At 36.5% G+C, this 25,476-nt stretch overlaps 1 protein-coding gene across 1 annotated transcript in view; it reads right to left on the bottom strand.

Annotated features, from left to right (window-relative positions):
* RFX3 (regulatory factor X3) overlaps positions 1-11,101 on the bottom strand; it is a 172,440-nt gene extending 161,339 nt beyond the window's left edge. The window contains exon 1 of the mRNA XM_083352548.1: positions 10,834-11,101. The gene's annotated coding sequence lies outside the window, so the exon portion shown is untranslated. The remainder of the gene's footprint in view (positions 1-10,833) is intronic.
* Between the last annotated feature and the right edge of the window lie 14,375 nt (positions 11,102-25,476).

Raw genomic sequence — 25,476 nt, 5'->3', positions numbered from 1 at the left:
TTCCTTTAACATTGTATATATTTAGTTATTTTTCCTCAACCTCATCTAAAGCTACTGTAGGGTAAATTACAAGAAAGTTTTTTATAAATTGAAACTGCTGATTCTAAAAATAAGTCCCTGCAGATTCACAACTGTGTCAAGTTGGCTATCTATTATGCAGAAGTATATCTAATACAGTATAATAGGACTTTAATCACTGAAAGAGCAGTAGTGACAAAGTAACTAACCTTAATTATTCGGCTACTATCTTAGAAACTTCTTTTCAAAATAATTATGTAAAATCTAGAACATTAAAACAGGTTTTTAACATTGATCCAAACCTAGAACAACATATCTTTAACATAATTATCAGTAATTTTATATAAAAAGAAATGTTAATAGGAGATGCAACTGTTACTTTATAAGCAAATTATTTGAATTCCCTTTATTTATAAAAATTTAAACTCTGTTAAATTACTTCCCCCAAACCCCACTCCAAAAAAAGCAATCCTTTTTATTTTAAAAAAAATCCTCCTAGGAATTAGGAAGAGATATATAAGAACGTACCATGAGGTTTTAGATTAATAAAATATTCAACTTGCAGTAATGTTCTGAGGCCTAGAGAAAAGAAAAACAAAAACTTATGTTTTGCTACTGAAAAATATAGAAGAAGCCATATGCTTTGGATGGCCCTTTTGTGAGCCACTGGAAATCCCAACACAAGAAATAAAAGTAACACCTGTTTAAAGCAGCCATCTGTCCTTACAGGCTGAAGAAAACTAGAGTCTTTCCTCATATTCCTGATTTTCAAACTACAGAGCTAAACTGCACCTGGGAGCACTTGTACAAATACTGTTCACAACTTTGTTGCTTAAATGCTATAAATAAAGCCATCTATCAATGACTGTATATGCTGGAAAAATATGCACCTTAAACGCAAACATGCAGTTTTCAGTAGGTTTTCTCCCATTATGTTTAAACAAGACTAATTGTTCTATTGATAATTGAAACATGCATTTGGGGTTCTTAATACAAGCTTCAATTCCTCTGACATGGAACTTGAATTTTAAAAACAGACACTGACATTTAAATGGAAGTTCGCTTTAGTTCACTCTAGTATCAACATTCACTCACAATCTGTCAATTTAAATGCAGAACAATTTCTTCTAAATTATAATTTTTAAGACCTTTTGAGAGAAGTGTGCTGTTTTGTTTCATACCAATACAGATTGCTGTAAAAGCTCCTCTCCAATCCTAAATTTATGTTTAAATATACTGCTGTAACAGTTTTATTAACTGGAGGTAGAAATTTTACATTGGAATATGTGCTTTTCATTAATGATAATTTTCTTTTCATTTTTACAAAGATACCCTGATTCTTCATTTGCTCTAAACCACACATTAATATTGCTGTTTCTGGTTTTTCAAACACATAAAGAACTCAATATTTTTTATAATTCTTTAATACCTAGGATGGTACTTTTGGATTGACTATATGAAGAGTTTTCTGCAGATTCTAATTACTGGCTCTCTTATATGTAGCTAGAAAAAATTGAATTAATCAGGGCACATCGTATATTTTGGGCAGCGAAGTCTTTATTTATTCATTGTGGCTTGCTTTTTCCACTAAACTTCAGCTGCTATGACAATCAGATTTAAAATTTTGCAAACTGGCACTGGATATGTGCAATCAAGCTGTAAAGTTTAATAGCTTTTAGCAGGCTCAGCTTGCAATTTAAGCACAAGATGCAAAGTTAATATTTATGAAAAGACAGGAATTTAGATTATTTTAAAGATGAACAATATCACAAATCTCAAATACTTTTGCTTTTGATGTACAGTTTTGGATATATGCAAAAAAATTTGAATCATACTATTCTGAACTGGAAACAACCCCTTCTGAACCAGAGACATCCATCTCAGCTGTTTCAATTAACAAACTGGATGTAAATACGGTACTGCAAAAAAAAGCTGAAAGAGTTCCTTTAAAACTCAAAACACAATTGAAATTGGGCATTTTGCCCTAAAAGTGGGATGCTTTGAATTCAAAATTGCTCAGTTTAAAATGTTTTGCAAACTGTATTTTTATTTCTCTCATTATTAAAGAAATTATCAAGACCTTTCGATTGACTACAAAACTAGGGGAAAAGGTCAAAATCACTATCATCAAGATTCTTAGCAGTGGATAGGTATAGAGTTTTGTTTTTTAATTTAACAATGAAAACACTAGAACTGAACTTTGTGAGAGGTCAGTTGTCTTTTATTTCAAGAATAAAATGTTTAGAATTTACATTTCTGATGAGGGATTTTTTTTTGTTCATTTTACATTCAGATGAAGATACACAAAGTTGAACTCTGACAGATTATAATAATATTTTCCCAAGTGATTGAGCGGAAGAATTAAAATTTTGGAATTCATAATCACAGCTGAAAAAAATGCTCTTAAATATTCATACGATTTGTAATCTCAAGTTTAATATAAACTGTTAAAACAATAAGTAATATCCTTCCATGTTCATTTATGAATATATTTACACACAACTAAAATGCGGCATACTTTTCTGTGTCCATCAACCTTCCCTAACCTGGTAATGTTTAGATGTTTTGCACTACAAGTTTCAAAATATTTATTTATTAAATATATTTATTTAAACTATTTATATAGCCACCCAACTCATGAAAATTACTCTGGGCAGTGCACAAAAATTAAAACAAACAAAAAATAACATTACATAAAATATGCCTAGGTCCAAAACATTTAATTTTCCATCTATACAGACCAAAACAAATTAACCCATCAAATAGAGATCATGTAGTTCAGAAATTTAGCTTCAGTATATTTAGAAGTGACAGGTTGGATAAGATAGTTCTAAACAAAATAGAGATGTGCATTTAAATACATGCTGGAGAAGAAGAAAATCTTAACAATGGTCAAATAAAATAGAGCATGTAAACAAAACAAGTTTAACGGCATTTCTAAAAATGCCTGTAGTACATCACTGACATTAGGCTATATGATATGGGAGCAATATATATTTTCCTATCCTATTTAAATAGTGTAATATGATAAGATTTTTAGGATTAGATTCTTTAAATTTTAAATAATTTCTAATTTTTATTACAAAAATAATTCATTTAAATTTTATTTATTATATTATATATATATATATATATATATATATATATATATATATATATATATATATATATATATATATATATCTCAAAACAGCATCAATACCTATAATGCATAGTTTTGAGGAGCGTGGTGGCTCACAAGATTACAATGCTGGGCTGCCAACTGGCAGGTTTCAAGACCCATCACTTCTGCAGGATGGGGTGAGCTTGCATCACATGCTCTAGCTTCTGCCGACCCAGCAGTTTGAAAGCGGCGATCGCAAGTCCATGAATGGGTACCACTTCAGTAAGCAACTTCACAGGGATACAAAAAGAGCACCCAATTGGGCATCCCCCAGCAAAATAACTTCATGGGCAAATCCTTTTGCTATGGAAGCACTTTGGTGCTTCCAACACACAAAAAAATCCATAGTTTTAATAAGGTGAAGCAGATAAAATTTTAAAAAATTCTTCACACTTTTCTCAGTTGCATACTCTAATTTCCACATATTTTAAAAATATTGTTCTTGCCAGGCTGGGTAGCTTGGCATGTAGTAATGTGTAAGAACAGTTAGGTGTAACTGAATCATGCCCAACTCCTGGCAATTGTATTGACAAATGGTTGGCTGATTGATCATCCGTAATGTACAAAGAAGTAGCAAAGAACCTTTTAAAAGATACTAAAACAAAGTAACTCAGGAAAAAAGAAGATATCTGAGAAAAAATATAACAAAATACTCAAATTTAATCTAAACTTTGTCTCCAAAATCCGCTCTGCCTACAAATCAATTTCTGCTGTGTATCTCCTTAAAAGCAATCTAGAATTTATGAAAACAGAATACAGCTTTAAGCATCATGATACTGATTCTTTCTATAAAGAGAAAACACTACCAACCAAGCCATTCAAAACATTCCTCATCCCTTAAAAAGCATTCAGATATCCAGTACAGATGGTCCTCGTTTAGCAACCACAATGGGGACCAGCAATTCAATCATTCAGTGAAGTGGTCACTAAGTAAAACTACAACTGTGCTTATGATTTTACTTCACCTTTTTTTCCCCTTTACATACCTGAGAAGGTTGTAAATGTAAGGACTGATCGTAAAGTTACCATTTCATCAATTTATAATTGTGAACTGACAGCAAACAAGGCAGATACTAAACAAGAACTACCTGTATAGAGTTTAGCATAGACACCATAACCATTATAGTTCAGACAATGTTGCTAAAGACTGTTGTTCTTTAACTATACAGATTTCTTTTTGTTTACAATCAAGCCGATTGTCCTTTTCTTAACAGAGAATTCTAAAAATTGAAACACACAAGGAACTCTACATTAATGCCATCAATTTTTCCCCTTATAAACTGGTATCTTTAGCTTGATAAAAGTTTAGGAGATAGGTAAAACATCATGACATAAAGCTCAACAAAAATGTCTATGAGAAGATGGGACTTAGATTTATATCAGGAAAGTAAATCTTATCAAAACAGTTCGGTAATGAAAGAAGATTCTTAGGAACTCAGGATTTTTTTCTTCCTTTAGGCAATGGGTTAACTACCTTTTGAAAATGATCCAAGCATAATTTAAAATATCCTTTTATCAACAATAATGCATTCTGAAAAATAATACCTTACTAGAGTTCTTAAATAATAACATTCATTCATGCAAAGTAGTCTAAAGTAAATGAGGCCTCTTACACACACACACACACACACACAAACACACACACACACCATATCCGGCATTCTTCTTACAATTCCTATTTTCATTCTTTATTTTCCGCAAGGCAAGTCAGCCAATTGTAGGTATGCAATTCAGAGAATTCTTACAGCAGATGCAAGTGAAAGCAGTATGAGTTTCCCGGGAGTATTTTCCATTTCTATGAGCAATGCCCTCCTTGGAAACATGCTGTCAGTTCATGATTTAGATCCAAATCATATATATATGAAAAAAAAGATTTCGCCCATATTTGACCCGATGAGGTGCTCAAAACACTCAAGACATACATATGTGTGTGTCTGTGTGTGTATATGTATGTATGTGTATATGTATATATATGTGTATATGTATGTATGTATATGTATATATGTGTATGTGTATATCTTTGTGTGTGTGTGTGTGTATATATATATGAAAAATTAATCTCTCCCCACCCATTAATTAGCTGTGAATGGAAAAGTTAGCTTACATGTCAAATTGCAGTCTATATTAACCAAAATGAGAGGATTAGCAGGACACAGAAACATCAAGCTGCAACATAAACAAGTAGCTGTAATGGAGACAGGAGAATGGGTGAAGCCACCACCATTGCTTTTACCCATTGACAGCAAGCACCGTAGAATAATATGTAGAATCAGTAGAGAGCCTCTTCTATACACAGGGTTTATATATTTTTCTGGAGTCCTCCATTTAGGGAAGCAAAAACAAAAGCAGCTGTTACTTTTCCTCTACTATTTAACTGTAACAACTCACACTCTACACTGGAGAGCAAAAAGCAGGGGGTGTTGAATGTTCTCATTTTCTCCTTCCTTGAATGGGAATACTGTTGTAAGATTTCATGATTTGACAAGAATGAGAAGCCTAAGCTTGCTTGCTTGCTTATTTAAGAGATTTATTTAAGATCACTTTCCATCTGATGAGCTACAACTCTCCCAATAGATTAAGAATATTAGAAAACAGTAAAAAACCATCATCGCCCCCCAAAAACCCCAGAGCCCCAAACCAACAATGCCCTGTATATTTTTAAAAAACCAAAGTCATGGTGTCAAGCCTCCTACCATAATGCTTTAGGGAAGGCAGGTCAAACTCGCGATGCCATGTGATGTCACGTGACATATCGCAACTTTTCCCCCATTGCCAGCAATGGGGTGGGCGCGATTTCGGCGTGATGCATCTGGCCCACAGGCTGGCAGTTTGACATGCCTGCTTTAGGGGGACACCCAGTATTACCTCAATAAACAATTACAATCTTTGGGATGGAAAGTGTAACTGAGGTGTCCAACCTCCACCAGAACACACTCAGTGAAGAGGAGGGCACCACATCTCCAAATCATTAATTCTATTATGCAATTGCTCTTATTATTTAAAAAAAAGCTTCCTAACATTCAGTATGTTATTCTAATCCATTTTTATAAAATGTCCTTTCTAGAATAAAGAGCAGGTCTTTTCTATGAGTTGCACTTTCACATACTGAAAGTGTGCTGTTGTATTGCTGAACCTTTTGGAAGACATTTCTGGTTTTTGGCTGACAAATATAACAGTTATTTTAGTTCAAATCCAAGGGGAAAGAGGGTGCAGAGTTTGGAAAAAATTCAAAAGAACTCTGCAAGAATGAACAAAAGAGTAAAATTTAGGGGCTCAGAAATCCTTCATTATGCTCCAGAATAAGAGACCACACCATTAAACTCAATGCAACTTATTTCAGAATAAGCATTCAGACCTTTATACTTGCTAAGCCTGATACATTAACCTTTTGAACTTTACAAAGTTTCTTTCCATCCTCTCCTTTTCTCCATCTTACTTCTGTTATTTTATCCCTTCTGCACTTTTCCCCTTTTTTTTTCTTTTTACAGCATTGCTTCCATTTACCTTATTTCCATTCTCTTTTCTTTTCTCCCCCTTTTTGCTGTTTCTTCTGGAAGAGGTTTGAGTGTTATGTGCATTGCTTTTTCAATTATTTCACCCAGAATCACTTTTAATTAGTAATGATACTTTCAATTAATACTTTAAATTTTAGTACTGCTTTTGGAATGTAAGCTTGGATCAATGAACATACATACGTGAATGTGCACACAGACAAGTGCGCCACATGCATATATTTGATGCCGTGAAAAAAAATCTCCAGGATTACGGTAGTCTCAACTAAAGTTATCGAAGTGGTAATTAGTTGATTAGGTATGGAAGCTGGACATTTGGAGAGTTCTTATATTATTCTGTTTAATGTTTCTTTGGGATTTTAACTTTTTCTATTGTTTTTGAATTTTATCTTAATTTCAGGGTCCATTTGGAAATGTATGGTACCTATCACTTTTTTTCTGTTTTTTAAAAATTTTCCATTATTTTTCCAGAAGACCATGAGGCTCACATAGATAGGATACCTAAATTTCGATGTTCTGCACTAAGGATATGTATCTGCACTCCATTAAGCCCTTAGCCATCAGTTATAATCACTTTTTTTAATAAAAAAAACCCCAATTGTGTGTTACTTATAAGAACAAAAAATCTCCGAATAAGTAAGACCCAGCCACCTACTCAAGGGCATGGACTTCAAGTGAAATGAGCCACTATATCCACTTAATCTTCATCACAGCAATGAAAAGCAGTTGAGTAAACTATTCAAATCTTTTTCATCTTCTCCAGATATGAGGGATGCTAGTGGAAATAATGCTGTCTACCACAAACATAAGTTGTCTGGAAGAATGCTAAATAAAGATACCAGTTGGGTGTTGAAATATGGAAAAGAGAGACTGAGATCTGTGTATAAAGTATATAATATGAAAAATAAAGTATCCAATAAAAAGAATGTGCTTAGATGTGTCAAGGCCTCAGAAGGGAGGTAGGCATGACAGTAGTAGGCTCCATTGTCATTACTGAGTGCAATTTGTAAGAGTCTCCAAATAAATTTTTACCCACTCTCTGCATAGATAATAAGGCAGTCAACTATCTCAATGTAAAGCCACAGTAGTAAACAGGAATCTAAATATCTCTAAAATAAATACAAAGTTGACACCATTTATCTAGAAAGGAATTTCCTTCACATATTTAAGTAGGTGCATGCCTTAGATGAAAGGTTGGATACTTGAGGTAATGATTGAATTTGACTAAAAGATTTTTTTTTGCTGCAATACAATTGGAGTAAAAAACAAGAATAATACAAATTAAGGCTTTATCTTTGAAATTTTTTCATTCAGAAAGTAGTTATTGCCCTGAATTTTTCAGACATGTTAAACAGAATGCTAACCATAATATAGTGTATCAGAAATCATACAAGAGAAAAATTCCTATTGGTTTGGAGATGTATCCAGCTCTGCCCATCCTTTAGCACGCTAGAAAACACAGATAGTATTCATTCCTCCTCCTCTCTGCAGCTCTCCAGTTATTCCTCCAAAACTCCGAGACTTGGAATGCAAGGCAAAGGAAAGCCCAATTTGCAAAAGTCCAGTTGTGTAACATGAAAATATTAAATTAATTAGCATTGGTGATTTTTAATTTGACATCCCATATGCCTTCTGTGGTTCAGTGAGATATGTCAACAAAGTAAATATACTTTTCTTATATTATTTAATAAGTCAAATAAGAAAAGATATGGAATTCCTGTCTCAACAAACTTACAAATTTACCTTTTAAATTACTCAAAGAACATTTTCTCAATATTTTAGATTAGTATAAGAGTATAATCTGTTTTCTTGCCCAGGGAAATAGCTAATGGTGATACCTTTAAAGTTAGGTTTTCTAGAAAGCAATTTAATATATACAATAATATTATCCATAGTCTGTGAAAGCTTAAAAAGTAATGCTGTGGAATCTGTCATTTTAAGATACGAAACAAAAAATAATAAGCTGATTAGTTGATCACTGGTTGTGGATCAGAAAAAGGTTCACTATTTGCGCTGTAAGTCTGCACCATATCATGATCATACTTTATTAATACACTAAATTATATATTCTGGCTTTGAGTCTATGGGACATTGTAATCTTAGTGATTAGAAATTATACAGTTAGAAAAATAATACTGTTTTTTCTAAGTTTATAAATTACAAATTTTAATTTAAAATAAGACAACAGGTGGATGCAGCGAACAAAAAAAGCAGAAAATTGCCACTACTGTAATAAGAATATAAATAGAAGCAACAATTTATATTCTGTATATAAAATAATTTGCAATATACCTATTAATACCTAATGAAAGAATAACCTATCCATTTTTGGTTTTTGCAATAGTTTTCAGAATGTTATATCTTTCATATATGTGTGCTTGTGTGTAAATGCAGAAGTACACATATACACGGTAGTAAGTTCATGAACTAAAATGACACAATACATGTCTTATTCAGAAAACAGCCCTAGATTTACCGAAATCTTAATAATCACCTAACCTTCTTTGCAACTGACAGTTTAAGAAATAATATACCCTTATAGACTCTTAAGGGGTTGTTCTATCAGATAAATCAATATATTTTTGTTGGCATTGTTATAAATAACATTCTATTCAGTACAGATTTCACAACTGTGAAAAAAATACAGTTGAAACAGTTTCTTTTATAAGAAACCTAGAATCTCTTCCAAAATCACAATAATTTTAAAAAGTGAGCTGCAAGACATTTGGGTTGCATTCTAAATAAAATATGAATTTCAATGATCAGCATTAGTAATTGAGAAATGTTTCAATTCCATGTTAAAAACCTGGAGCAGAGGGGGTCAGGTGCAAAGTAACTGAATGTCAACAACTTGTCCCACTGAGGTGTATAAGAAATATTACCTTTTGTCCAGGAAGAGCAAACAATTACCATATGCTCCTGGTACAAACCTACAAGTCATAATTAGCAACTACAGTGATGATTAAGCACACACATATTCCAATTCACAAGATTTGTAATTTTTTATGATCAACTTGATTTCCATTTCAGCGTTCAAGAAAAATAAAATAGCACAACTAATTAATATATGTAAAAGCTACAATAATGAAGGTGATCCGGATAAATTTTCCCTACCACTTTTCTTACATCTTTTCTTTTCATATACAAAACGTCCTAAACAAACATAATTTTCAGACAAGAAAGGTTATTTGCAGCTTTTACCCCAAGCTCAATCCAGAGAAAATCATAACCAATTGAAATTACACAGGCGCATTAAAAATTTGAATTAAATCACACCTCATGAATTTCTCAAATATTTCTCTCACATCTTTCAAATCAACATTGTGTGGTATTGCAGTGTTTAATGAACAAGAGAAAGATCTGCACCACAAAGATGAATGATCAAGCTAATGTCAATATGTAGGAAACAACCTGCTCGTAATAAAAGTACTGAAAAGGTTAAAAAGCAAGTAGGGTGAGGATGATCAGAAGCAAAGAGAGAGAGAGAGAGAGAGAGAGAGAGAGAGAGAGAGAGAGAGAGAGAGAGAGAGAGAGAGAGAGAGAGAGAGAAGAAAAGTTCACAAGCACGGTGAGTCTACCCCAATCCCCAGTTGGAGTCCAAGGCCCACACACAAGTTCCAAACCCCTAAATCTTATATATCAAATTCCCATTTCCAAGTTAAAGCGTGGAAGTAGCCAGAGCATAGACAGCCACTTTATTTCCCCTTCGTTCATTAACTCCCTAAAAACAAGAATATTGAAGCACATTAAAACGAACAAAAAAATGCCCCCCTTTCCAGACACCTTATGAGGATCATCAGGGAGCTCCCCCCCCCTTCGCATCCAATTTCCTTTCCATTCCAAACCCCCAGTGCAAATAATACCCACTTTCCCATTTCAACTCCACCAATTCACTACAGCCACTATCAGAGAAGAAAGGAGGGGGAAAGAGGGGATATATAAAGAAAGCACAAAACAGGCCGGGGGAGGAATCACACACACACATACAGTCTCAGACACAGACACATTACAGTTTTCCCCGCTTTGCACATTCAGTGATTCAGCTCAATGGAGCAACTCCAGGCCGGTTTCTCGATGGAAAAAAGGGAAGCGCGCGGCGGTGGGGGGGGGGGGGGAGATGCAGATTACAATCATATTCACCTGGGCTGTGGAGGGCTGTGGTAGTGGTGATGGTGTTGCTCTTGCTGCTGGAGGTTGTTGTTGTGGGTGATGATGAGGATGGGGGTGAGGCTGGGGGTGAGGAGGAGCAGCAGCAGCAGCAGGAGGTGGTGATGGTGGTGAAGGAGGAAAGGAGCCGTTGTTGTTGATGGGTAACAGTCGCCAGGACTACGGTGACTATGGCGCTTGATTCACAAGGCAACGGTTGCTATAACTCACAAAAGGGAGAGAGCGAACGAGAGAGCGAGAGGAGGAGAGGAGGCGGTGGCCCAGCCTCACAGGCCCGGAAGAGGCGGGGCTTTCAGTATTGAATGATAAGTCCTCTCCCTCCTCCCGTCGGGCTGAAGAAGGGAAATTGGGGGTTGAATCTTACACGGGCGGCGCGCGGGGGGGGGGAAATTAATGTGGGTTTTCTTCAGTACATCTGCGTGTGGAGGAGGAGGAGGAGGAGGAGCGCGTGTGTTCCTGAGGAACAGTTGGGCTGCACGCGGCTTCAGAGCAACACGCTCACTCGGCACAGCCGCCTCAGCGCGCCTGTAATCAACTCCCTTTCAACAGGAGGGCATCCAAGGGGCGGGACTAGATTCCCGACTCCGGAATGGGGGGGGGGGTGTGTGGGGAAAAAAAAAAGCCTGGCAACGATCCTTTATTATTTCCGGGGGTGGTGGGGGTGGGTGGTTGAAAGAACTGAAGCCGCGCTGATCATTGAAATATCCCGGATGTGGAGAGCGGCTGAGCTGAAAGGTGTAACGTGGTTCCTTTGGGGGGGGGTCGGTTTTTCCCTTTGCCTGATTTCGCACTTCGGAGCCGCTCGGCAGGAAGGCGCGTGGGGAGAGCGTTCTGCCCCAGGACCTGATTTCTCCCTTTTTCCCTCCCCCTCCCGCCCTCTTCGGGGCGTTAAAATGGCTCGGGTTGACTAGTGCCGCCGCCGCCGCCGCCATCTTAACGCGGGGAAAGGACTGCAACCAGAAGGCTGGAGGTCTCGAGTGGTTCCGAAATGCGGGGGATGGGCAGAAGCCAAACCGCCCTTTTCCTGGCCTGAGGAGGGGGGGGGAGAAGCGTGAGGGAAGAGGCGGGGCCTCCGTGCTCGCGGCGGCGGCGGCGGGAGAGGGGGGAGGAGTCACCACGCTGCCAGCCAGCCCCTCCCTCCTTCGGCGCCCTTTCAGGGTGGCTGCTGGGCAAAGATTCCCCTCAGAGATGCGCAGCGACGGGGCCATCCGACCCTCTGCGGGTGCTTAACGAGGCAAAAGGCACCAGGCTGAGGCGGAGGCTCCTCGGCGAAGCCGGTAGCCCAGCTTTGGCTTTCCTAGCCCTCCCCGCGACGGGAGGCAGGAGCCGTTTTCTCCCTGCTTTCTTTTGGCTGTCTTTTTTTTTTTTCCCCCATACTTTTCTCCTCAGCTTTCTCACAGGAGAGAAGCCCAGAAAGAGCGCCGTAGTACAGGGGTCTTCAAACTTGGCCCTTTTATGACTTGTGGACTTCAACTCCCAGAATTCCTCAGCCAGCAAAGCTGGCTGAGGAATTCTGGGAGTTGAAGTCCACAAGTCATAAAAGGGCCAAGTTTGAAGACCCCTGCCGTAGTTTCTGGCATTCGGCATTCACCTGCCGCCTCTTCCCGTTTTCCAAAGAGAAGCTGGGGGGGGGGAGGAGTGAACAAGACAATATAAAAACTGGCAGCAAAGTTCCCTTCTCAGATGGCCTCTTCAGATGCCTTCCGAAAGAAGGGGTCCTTGCTTATTGTATAGAAACTTACTCCCCCGGGCTATTTTTCAGCATCATAGTTTTGACGTCTTTGTTCATTAATATGAAATAAAAATAATTACTGCCTCATATATCTCAACTTGAATCACAAATGCAAACGATGATCCTACTTTCTCGATATTTCTGGATTTGGAGAAGGGAGTGTTGTGAAAAGCAAGAAGATATACGGTAGATTGGATGAGGAGAATAAATAATACAACCACTATAGTATTGACTTCTCTCTTTTTTTTTTTTTGGTTTCCCAGGAATGTTTACAGGAGGAGTGTGATCTTTGTATGTATAACAGTAACTTTAGGAGTGTGATCTTTGTATGTATAACAGTAACTTTAGGAGTGTGATCTTTGTATGTATGTATAACAGTAAGTTAGGGTTGAGCATAAATGGTGATATAAATAGGAGACATTCCAAAAAAATGAAGTAAATTTTTGCATATCTGTAGGACCTTCTCTCCTTTGCCTGGCTTAGGATGCTGTTGTTTGGACTGGATTTGGCTCTTTTTAAATCTGACTTCAGAAGACATTGAAAAGAATCCAACGAAGAACAACTCTGCATGTTGTCATACTGTGGTGGTGAAATGTTGGGAAGAATTGGTTTTGTGTGATTTTGTAAAGAAAGGAAGGGAACATACTAAGTGTTCAAAGACCTGTGGTGTTGCTTTAAAGATGGGGACAAGCTGTTCTTTCTAGGGCATAAGAGGTTTTCAGTAGAACAGAATGCTTGTTTGCTGAGAATAGAGAGCTTTGGATGCAAACTGTCTGCATTAATAGCATTTTTTAAAGAGCAGATTTTAGAAATAGATGATTTCTGATGGCACAGTTAGTCTCAGGACAGAAGAGTTGGCTATGACTTAGATTTACTTCCAGCACTGTCTTCTTTAGTAAACTTAGTTTGATATTTATTTACTTTGCTTCTAATCATGAGCTTGTACATTATCTACTCTGTAAAATTAATCTGCTCATTCAAAGCAGAATGTCTGCTCCAAGCCTACAATACTCTGAAATATTCTGTGCCCTAAAAATCAGGATGACTCCCTCCCTGTTAATATTCAGGAGGAAATTAATACAGATTTTTCAGAGAACAAGTACTACTTGTACTTCTTTACCAATTTTAATTCTTTCTGGCCCACTCCAGGACGGCACCTTACAAAACCCTGCTAGAGCATTTTTCCTAATCACCATTAAAAACTGCAAAGAAAAGAAAAAGAGTCTTAAATTAGTTCCTACCTTTGCTGTAACATCACCAAATTTCTGGTGCCATCACGCGCTGCCTTCAGGATAGCTAGGGGAATGAACTGCAGTTCCAATCTTCGGGAAGTCGACTACTGCTATATCAGAGCACAAGCTTACAGAATATATTTATATTATGCACTGGGAAAGCTAGTACTACAATGCTCCACAAGGTTGGCAAAATAAGTTGGGGAACAGGTGTATCAATGTTTATAGGAGAATGAAGCAAAAATCAAAATAATCTCCTGAGAGCCTCAATTTAGGTAAGTGGAGGGATATAAATATAGTAGTAGCTTTTAGTTTTGTTGTTTTCCATTCTAGAATAAAATTCAGTATTGTTCACAATACTGTGCAGTGGCTCAGCAGTTAAAGATGCTGAGCTTGTCAGCTTGTCAAGACCCAAGTGTTGCACAATAGGGTGAGCTCCCATTACTGGGCCCAGCTCCTGCCCACCTAGCAATTTGAAAGCATGCAAATGCAAGTGGATAAATAGGTACCACTTTGGTGGGAAGGTAACCACATTCCATTCACCTCAGAGTAGTTATGTTGACCACATGAGCATGGAAGCATCCTCGGACAACACTGGCTCCCTCAGCTAAGAAACGGAGATAAGTACCACCACCTAAAATCAGCCATGACTGGACAGAGGAAACCTTTACCTTTTTATTGTTCACATGAAAGAGATAAGTCCACTAGAGCACATACTGTAGAATCGCTTTTATTGTATTTTATTTTATTTTATTGCAGTCTTGGATTTAATAATAATAGTAACAACAACAACTTTATTGTCACTTTGTACAATTAGTAGGAACAATCTCAAAATTACATTATGCAGCATTTCTCATCACATCAGATCTCAAACCAATGTAGTGATTGGAAATTAGAGGGAGGCTAGGCTACATTTTTTTCCATCTGAAAATCTTTCACTAACGATATATTGTACACATAGGTTATGCTATAATACAGTCAAGATGGCAACGGTGAGAACCTTTAATTATAACAGGCAGAATCCTGCAGTAGGAAATAAATGACTTTTTTTCTGGCAAAACTGCATTAATATCAGTCAGCTTGTATTGTATGAAGCTACATATACAGAAGTAAAGCTTGAGTGGAACTAATCTAGGAAGATCAGCACCAGCAGCATAGGGACAGCACTCTACATGGCTCACAGATATTCTCTTCGGGAAACTCTGTAATCACTTTTGCCAATATTTTATCTCATATTAGTATATATATACTATTTAAAACATTCTGAAACCCTTATCGTTAATTTATCAGTTCCTTTCCAGCTGAATTACCATTGTCTCCATTGTATATTCTACTGTATTGTTGAAGCGTAAATAAAACCTCTTTGCTGTATCAGATCCAGAATTCATCTGAATATGACCTTGAGCTGCCAAAATTGAATTGTACAAAATTAAATGCATACCCTATTTTTGTTGAAACAGTCATTTCAATTTGAAAAATGCCTATGTATAAAACCAATAACTTATGTTTCACATTGCCAAAAAACTGTCTTATGACATCGGCTCATTTATTCATCTGTCTCAGAATGTCTACCTTAATAATTGTGGTTTTGCTATTTTAGATGGAAATCTGTACCAATATTACTTGTAGACGCTAGGGATTGAACTGGGCATTTTATTCACATGTGTCAACCACAGACCTTTCTTCACCACTTACTTAATTTGGAAATAATGTCTTCATTCCTAATAATGTCCACCAGACCACACTTCTCCCCCCCCCAAATATGTGCAGGCTTTTAACATACAATTTTTTCCCTTAACATTGTTACTAGAAATTTAACCATATGGCATGGTTTGTCATAGCAAAAACATAAGAACTGCATATTTTTGTGATTTTTCTGGATTAGAAAGAATACATTTTTTTAGAGAACTTATATTCTTTAGAGAACTTTTGGGTTTGAACAGAGAATACAAAAATAAAACAGAAGGTTCTAAATTTAAATGTGAAATCAATAATGAATTCTTAACAGGGAATTTCAGTTAACCTGAAATAAAAGATGTGGTTAATAATTTTATAATTACTTACTAGCTATAGTTGAAGACCTGAACACCTGGCTCTTTGAGCTTTCCGGCCAGGACTGAGAATTTTTAATTTTTAACTTATTGTAATTGGGTTTTTAATTAGAGTTATAGGGGTTTTAGATTTTTAATCAAGGATAATTTAATCTATTTTAATTGTTATTAACTTTTTGTATTGTAATGTTGTTTTAATTGCCTTGTGAACCGCCCTGGGTCCTACTGGAGAAGGGCGATATATAAGTTCAATAAATAAATAAATAAATAGTTAAAACCCAAACATTTCCTTAGATAAAACAGAGTTAAACTTATGCTTTGTCAAATAAAAGATACTTAATTCGGAGGAAATTGCATAATATGATTAACATTTTAGAGGTCACAAGCAAAGATTTCTCTCTGTCTCGCATACAAATAATTGTAGTCTAGGCCAAGATTCAAATTTAACACTAGTGTTCCCTGAACTCCTTACTTGTGAAGTGTCAATATTTTCAGACTTTTGAATGGTAAAACATAGATAGAAAACCTCCAAATGCTAATAATAATTTTTAAAATGTTAGCTTAATTTAAAAATATATAGTAAAACTATATAAACATACAAGATGCACATACAAGTTGACTATAATTTTGATCAAACATAGCAAGGCCCATGAAATGAGGATCTGCAACCTGTGTCCCCCAAATGTTTGAACAATATAAGACCACAATTGCCACCTTGTCATTGATGATGCTTAGTAGAGCTGCAAGTTTGCCATACGTTGTTTGCTATAGATGTATGTTCTATCGGTATTATTTTATATTCTGCTATCTATTATTGATTAAAATGTATTCAATTAAATGTGCTGTTATACTGAGATTGGAAGTTAAGACCTCAATTTTAATATTTTCTGCCTTTTATAAAGTACCAACTCATTCCTTCCCTTTGTATATTATTTCTTAAATACACAAATATCAAAAATGGAAAATGTGCCATTCTGAATGCCACAGAAACTACTACTCAAGATAAAAATATTTCTTCATATTAATATCCCATGTAAATTGCAGATAAGGACACAACATTTTTTATTTAAATGTTCCAACTTTTTTAGAATATGGAATCCTATAAAGTAGTTGAGTCAACATATCCATACATCAGCAAAGATAGAACATTAAAAACCAGAAACTCAATGTTTACATCAGATATTGAATTGTAGAACATGGTTGCAGACCTTAAATTGTAGACATGGTTCATCACACTAATCATAACACATTTATTGGTTTAATATGATATTTGAACTTAGCCATTGTGATTTGTTTTGCAATATATATAAATTCTTGGGAAGTGCCATCAGCTTTAGAAACAAAACATTAGATTTTATAACATCTACACCCAGTTCACCGATTACATTTTCCTGGATAATTAAGTCCAAACCAACAGTTTTATCTAATAATATCCCATCTACACTGAAGCCTTCCCTTAAAAGCATGAGAGATGGTGTAGAGGAATAGAGGAGAGTACAATTTACTATGAATATGAATTAAAGGGTTTCAGGAGAAATAATTTATATGATTTTTGAAATTAGATATGTCCGACCTGTATGTACACACACATAAATAAACAAGACATATCTGCTTAGCTTATCATAATGCAGTGAAATTGTTGCTCTTTTAAACATAGTATTTCCTATAAATCATCAGAGATTGAAATATTCTTTTTCTAAAAATGCTACACTGAACTTAAGTCCTATTACAGCCTGCCATGTATAATGCAAATCAGTTTTATGTCATGGATTTCATTTTATCTTTTATAGATGTGGCTACATTTCAGGGGAATGCCTTAGAAGAAATAATTTGCAAATTCCTATAAACAGAATTTATTTCCCAACTCATAAGGTTTCATCTAAACTAATACCATTGTCACCTTTTTTAAAAAAGGGTTCTGATGTCCTTCACATGCCTCAGACACAGGCATTTTTTTCAGGTTGAGATCTAATTTTGTCCTTTCCTTCCAGGAACTTCACTCTCAAATGTGAGCTGAACCCTGAAGTCGATGGGCAAAAGGCAAAATTGTGTATTTTAAACATAATTAAATTTTATTTAATACTGTTAATTTGCCATATAACTTTTTTACATATCATATTTGTCATATTTACAATTGTGGTAAGGCTCTAGGAATTACAGCTAAATCTGTGGGGACTTTAAGTTGTGACCCATTCTGATACAAGTATATCCTCCTAGTCAAAATTGTTAGGCTAATGCCTATGAAAACCAAGGCCCTTTCTGTTATATCATTAATTTTGATCTATTCATTTTTTTAGAGACTATTAAAGACTTCGTAGTTCCAATTACCTTTTGGAAGATTTTAAAGTTATTATTAAAATTTTAAAATTATTATGTAATGAACTAATTTTATTATATATTTAATCTGAATATGATTGTGTATTTCCTAATATTTAGGCTGCTCCTTCACACTAAAGGGAGATGCTATAATCTATTCACTAAGTAAATGCAAACAAATGTAAAAGCGTATAATCTGTTCACTAAATGAATCAAACGCCTAGGCCCGTGTGATTCAGACAATGTGTACTGATTTTGCTGTGGTAAGAATTGCAAATAACCTTGTATTTTGCACTTGTCATTAAGTGTTATTTGCAATCTTAATGCAAAATCAGTGACTTACATTAAATTAATGCTGTGATAAAAATATAGTAAATATGTAAAGAAAATGTTTTCAGTTAATTAAGATAATTCGATATATTCATAATTTGAGGTTTACACTATCCTGTCTCAAGCCTTCTCTTTTTAGGATTGTTGATAGCGAGAGGTCACCCCCTGGTCCTCTTCTTTGTAAATTGTGAAAGAGCTCTTGTATTCGATGTGTACACAAAAACCCTGGATGTGATCATCATCAGTTAGAGCTTTGGTTTCATCAGAAGACCAAGAGAAGGACAAAAAGTGAAAGATCAGAGGAACTTTCAGCTCATTGTTTGAAAAATTCAGAAAATGCCTAACTTGATTCTGCTGGCATATCACACACTCCTTAGACAAAAGAGAAACAATTCTCTGTATCTCCCTCCCCCATCTAGCCTACCCTGAACAGCAGCACTTGGCAGCAGTGCCAGGGTGGGCCTGAAACAGAGGCCCAGATCTTGACTGCAGCCCTAGCACCATGGTGCCACTCAAAAAGGCCACCTTGCACGATTCCCCGAGGAGTACAAGCCTTGGACAATGGGCCAATTGCCCTCCACTGCTCAGTACTCCCCAGAATCTGCCACGTGCCATGATTTACCTTCAGGGAGTATATTCTCTTTCTGTAGACAGAGCCTTGCAGGCTATCTGGAGGCTGCTTCTGACCACCCAAGGCCTCCATTGTTGAAGCAGCTTTGCAGAATGCTGTTCTGTGGCCTTGGCACCGTCTGAAAACAGTATAAAAGCATGTCCTGTTTTCACACAATTTTTGGAAGCTCTGGAGGCCACGTGAGAGCATGCCCTATTCTAATGTAGCCTCTGCAATTCATGAGAGAATGGAGCGTGCTTTCAAGAACGGTTGTTGAGTGTTGACGAATCCTGGCATGTCATTCAAAAGGTCATGGCGTCACCACCTTTGACATGCATGTCATAATTTTGCCACCACAGGGCTAGGGGTGTGGCTGCAGAGAGGAAAGGAAGGCATAAAATAAACAATAGTTGAAAATGTCTGCAAACATTTTAGAATTAAAAATCACATTTATTATTTAGAGGGGAAAATGCACAAAGGAGGTATTATGCTTTCAGAGACCAATAACAGATCAATTTGTTCCATCCTATTCATGTACTAATGTTGATTTCAGGTTTTACTCCCCTATAAGAACTAGTTTAGAGGAGGTTATATAAAGGTAAGTCAGGTGATAATATTGATGCAAGACTTTCTTATCAAAGTGACAGATATTTCTTAGGTTATGATAACATTTTAAGGGGGTATTGAAATACTTTTAAAAATCTCATCCTATGTTGTGAAAAAGATTAAATATGTTTGGTTGATTCTTAAATACTGCCGGCGGGTAACACCCAGGGGGAGGGCCTTCTCTGTGGGTGCGCCTGCCCTTTGGAACCAAATACCCGTGGAGCTCAGGACTGCCCCTGATCTTCATTCGTTCTGCCGGGACCTGAAGACCTGGCTCTTTGACCTTTCTGGCCAGGACTGAGAATTTTAATTTTAACTTATTGTAATTGGGTTTTAATTGGAGCTATAGGTGTTTTATATTTTACTCAAGGATAATTTAATTATTTTAATTGTTATTAACTTTTTGTATTTGTAGTATTTTAATTACCTTGTGTACCACCCATGGGAGAAGGGCGGTATATAAGTTCGATAAATAAATAAATAAATAAATCTTCAGTTCTGGACTACGGTACTAGAGGTTTGAATAATATACATACTATTTTTAAAAGGTAATGATTTAGAAATGTTTGGCTGCAGAAGAATTAAGTAACCAGATCAAAGTTACATAATGGTAAATAACATTAAAGGGGAAATCTTCCCATAGGATTGGTGAAAATATACTCTACAAGTAATAAAAATAGTGTTTAGCACTGAGATTAGACTGAGATTGGTAACCTAACATTCACATTTCCATTAGTTGACAATGAAAAAATGTAATTGAAAAGACTGCTGATAAAATCAGATTTTGCAACCTCATGCTGGAAACACTCTTGGAATATGTTATGCCATGGCAGATATTTAGGTCTGATGCATGAATCAACTTAAATTTGCACATTCCATTTTTAAAAATGCAAAAACATTCTAAAGTCTGTCATTTGACTTGATAAATACAATATATGTTATTTCTGCAGAATTGGTCAGAATTTGAAATGTAATTGTCCTTACCAAAAAAACTTTGAACTATCGATTAATAGCAACAACAACAATAACACCCCAAAACAACTGGGGCATCACTTGAACACCATTGGCATTGACAAATTCACGATCAGTAAAGCAAAAGGTGGCTTTACTGGGAATAGCTTCCATCCTGTGACAATATCTGTAACACCATCAAACAGCCACACCTGCCTATCCAAAGTCCCTGGTAAGGACTGGATAGGTAGACAAAAATGCCAAACCCAGTCTGAACATCTGATTGACTGATGATAAATAATAATAAACCAGAAGTATATGTTACTCGGAAGTATTAATATTAAACACACTATCTACTGAAATTGTGAGATAACACGTTTCCACTCAAGATAATTGATTTGCAATGCCGGCATGCCTATTTGTCAGTATATGATACCACAATTATAGACTATACAGTATATTAAAACATGATCTCATCCTTCACCCATAAGAAATAACACTTTAAAAGATTATGAATTTGAAGACAAGTAGAATTAATGTGAGGGAAAAGATTATATATAAAATAGTCATTCTTGACAAAAGATTTAACTGAGGTTAATTATTAAACATGTCTGTCATAGTTGGGAAGAAAAATATTCTGCAGGGGAACGTGGTGATATTGCAGCCTAAGATTCAGACAGAAGATCAAAGCTGAATACAAAAAACAATATCAGTAAAACATTATAATAAAATTGGAATAGGTGAGTTGAAACAACTTTATCCAGCCTGGTTACCCTTACAGAATTGAAGCACCATTCCCATCAATCCCAGTCAACCTGTCCATTTGGAATAATCATGCACAATATTTGAAGGTGAGGAGATCACCAGGCATATATCCCCCCAAATGGATGAGTCTACCACAACAAATTAATTCTAAGTACAGCTACGTTAATTAAATGCAGTGGGGAGTTGAGCTAGATCTCCTAAGGAGAAATTCCATTCTTCTCATAAGTGAAGGAAGTTAAAGCCAGAAGGCACTTATTTCTTGTGGTAGTGCCAGTGCTCTGGAAGAATTTCCTAGTGCAGGGGTCTCCAACCTTGGCAATTTTAAGACTTGTGGACTTCAACTCCCTGCTGGCTGAGGAATTCTGGGAGTTGAAGTCCACAAGTCTTAAAGTTGCCAAGGTTGAGGACTCCTGTCCTAGTGGACATCAAGCAAGCCTCCCCCTTTTCTCACTTGGTTTTAAGGGAGATGTTACAGAAGCAATTATTTCAGAAAGCATTTTAACCAAGGTCATGTATGGCACCATCTTTTCAATCAATCCTACTAAGCTTTTTTCATACTTTTCTTTTGATCCTATTGTGTCTGTTGGTTTGGAATTTTAATTATTGTTATTTTATTGGTATTTATTGGTATTTTTGTAATCATTACTGTGAATGTTTTACCTTTTTACCATACAGTATTTTATACCATGTAAACTGCTGTTGGATTCTAGTAGATATACATGCAATTAATAAATGTAATAAATAAGTTACCACTGAGATCGTTTCCAGATTTGTGATTCCATGGTATGCATGAGAGCCAATCTGGTTAGAAGTTAAAGGTGCTGGCCTAGAAACTAGGAGACTGTAAGTTCTAGTCTTCCTGGCTTGGGCATGAAAACTGGCTTTCGGCCAGTCACTCACTCTCAGCCCAACTTCACAAGGTTATTGTTGAGGGGAAAATAGGAGAAGGAAGGAGTAGTATAAAAGTGTGCCACCTTGATTTACTAATAAAGACAGAATAAAAATATAATAGATGATAGATAGATAGATAGATAGATAGATAGATAGATAGATAGATAGATAGATAGATAGATAGACGGACAGATAGATAGATAGATTCCCCCATACTGAGTTTGGCAATTTAGAGTAAAAAAACTGAATCAAAAGTGAGCCTTGGGCCTTTATGAAGGTTTTGTATATAGATTTTTTTTACAATAATTTTACATTTTTACAACCGTTCTCTATGCGATTTGGCTTCGGGTGTCAGGTCCATCATGCAGGTGTCCTGCCATTCTGTTGGAGGGAGGGGAAGGAAAGTTTCTGGCATTCTTAGCATGCTTTTGCTGTAACCACTTGGGAATTAGGGAGGAGGACTTTCTTCCGAGAAGAAACAGACTCCTTCCCAGCCGATTCCAGACTGGTTCCAAGGTCGTTGTGCCCTGAGAGTGACCTGTTATCTACCCAGCACCTCAGTGTTCTCATAGCATCTCTACGGCATCCTACTGGCTGCTGGCAGACTGGTTAGGGTGGGCTGGTGTTGGGGAAAACAAAAGAATTGCTTTGTGCTTTGATGGGAATCTTCAGATCCCACCTGACATTTCTGTACCCACTCTCTCTCAGTAAAAGTTCTTTTGATTAACCGTAACGAAGTCACTATGGTTTCCTGAGGGAACAGCTGGGGCAGATCCTCACATCGGGTCTACTACAGATCATTTATTATTTGCAATTAATGCCAGACCATATGTCTTGCTGTCTGTAATTTTATCACTGATGTTACCCAATCAGTTCCTGCTGCACAGAGTTGCAGAATCTGCCAAGGCACTGTTAGGAAAGAAAAAAAACCCTTCCATTTTCTGCATTAGAAAAAATACTTAATGACATGGACGAGTTTCTGCATGAGGGTGACATTTAAACAGAATGTAGGCTCACCTGTTTAGTCATCTTATGGAATTCAGAAGAAGGTACTAGACTTCCCAGATGCCTGTTTGAGGCATTCACCAAACGGGATGAAGAACAGAATGTGTTATCCCCTCCTCACCTTTTCTCAACCTTCCAGTTTTTGCTGAAAAGTCTGGCAGTGAATTATTCTCACATTTGCTGGAAAAAGTATACAGCTCTCTGTATTGCATTGTTTTAAGACAAAAAAAGGTTATATTCTTATTTAAACCAAGAGATCTTCAAGCTGAATGCTTAGAATTCAAGGATAATAAGGACAAGGCTGAAACAATCTCTCTGCTTTCAGGTAGGCAAGAATTTTCTGCACTCAAGCATAATAAGTGAACAAATTGTTAAAACCTAGAATACGTTCATGGGCAATGGAAGAAACCACTGAGAGAATGTAAAAAGGAACATGACTAGTCTTGATTACAGCTTTTTCGTCCGGTCGTCAGTATTGTACTTTTTCTGAAGACAGCCAATCTATATCTCTGCAATGCCTGATAGAAGAGAAACTCCCATTTCCATTCAAAAAAAATGTTGAGTTTAAGTGTTTGCAGAAAGTGAACGACTTCAGATTTTCCTGACTTTTTAGTCCCTTTCTCTGGATCTTTGGGCATTATGAGCTATCTTAGCTTTACTCTGTTTTTCCAAAGCAAACACCGTATTCTTTTTTCATGTTTCAATATAGTAATAATAAAAATCAACATTAGAAAACCTTTTCTGACAGATATTGTAATATTCTGTGATAAAATGCAAAAGGTTTAATCAAAAGATTTTAATATCTAATGTTGGCCTATTTGATTAAATCTGTAGACTTCATTTCTTAAGAAAACTACAATGATATTAGTTTACTTACTGAAACAGTTAATTCCAGCTTATTATTATCTTTTCACTGTATGCCAAATAAATTTTCATCTTATATGAAATAATTAAAGTATGATTATAGACTGAAAGTGAAATAGTACTTTGATGCTGCTACTTTGCAGTAGTAATTTCATTAGTATCGTGCTAGGCAATGAAAATTTAGAAACGTATGAATACAGAAATGTAGGCAAGTTGGATAACAAAGTGTCACAATGTTAAGGCAACTGTTTAGACTTTGGAATAGCCAAAGCCAAAAATAGCAAATATGGATGATCATGTATTACCCCAAGGATAATGCTGATTGGCTTTTACAAAAACAATAACATTTGGGAGATTTTATTTCTGTTTTCAATCCTGCCTTTTTGCAAGCAAGATGACTAAAGTGGCTAAAAAAAGAAAGAAAAAACATTGCATTTACATCGACATAAATAAAATATATACACAAATGCTGAAGTTATCCTAAAGTTCAAAAGGGTAGATTGAAGAAGTCCATCTTAACTCTTTTTCTAAATATGGAGGAAATGGCAGCCAAATATATTTCCCAAGACAATAGATTTCATATCTCGAAGCAGTGCAGGAGAAAGCATTCCAAATATTTAGCAAATCTCTTTGGAAAACGTCTTATAGAGAGCTCTTTTCTGCAGAGCTTTTGATAGATTCATAACCAAAGGATCAGCCATTCCAACAGTATTAACTTTTAGGCTTTGAAATGTTAGCTACAACATCTTAAATTGTTCCCAGAAAGCTGCTTTTAATCATTACAGTTACCCTTTAAATTGTGTGCTTCTAATATTTTGCAATGAAGTTCTTGGCTCTAAAGTTGTTCGTAGAAATGTAATTACCGTATTCAGGAAACATGCATAGAGGGAAAAAAAAGATGTCACTAATGGAAGGCAGGATGCCTTCCGCCCCACCCAAGATGGCGGACGTGCTCGGCTGAGCTCTGCGAGCACCAGCTGTTAGGCGTCCCTTGGGAGCCCCTCATGAGCCTTCGGGCTTTTTGAGTATGGGGATTGAGGGGTTGGGGAATTAGGCAGCGAGACAACTAGGAGGTCGACGAAGCTGGCAAGGACTTACTCCATCTGCTGAGCTGCCCGTCTGCTGGCCCTGCTGTTTTTCGGCTGCTTCCTGTTGTCCGCCGGCTGTTTCTCTTTGCTGCCGCCTTTTTCGGACTATTTACGGCTGCTTGGGGCCGCCCGCTGGCCCTGCTGTTTGTCGCCTGCTTCTTGCTGTCTCCCGGCG

Source organism: Vipera ursinii, assembly GCF_947247035.1.
Source record: "Vipera ursinii genome assembly, chromosome: 2".
Taxonomy (NCBI): Eukaryota; Metazoa; Chordata; class Lepidosauria; order Squamata; family Viperidae; genus Vipera; species Vipera ursinii.
This window is presented reverse-complemented; position numbering and strand designations above follow the sequence as displayed.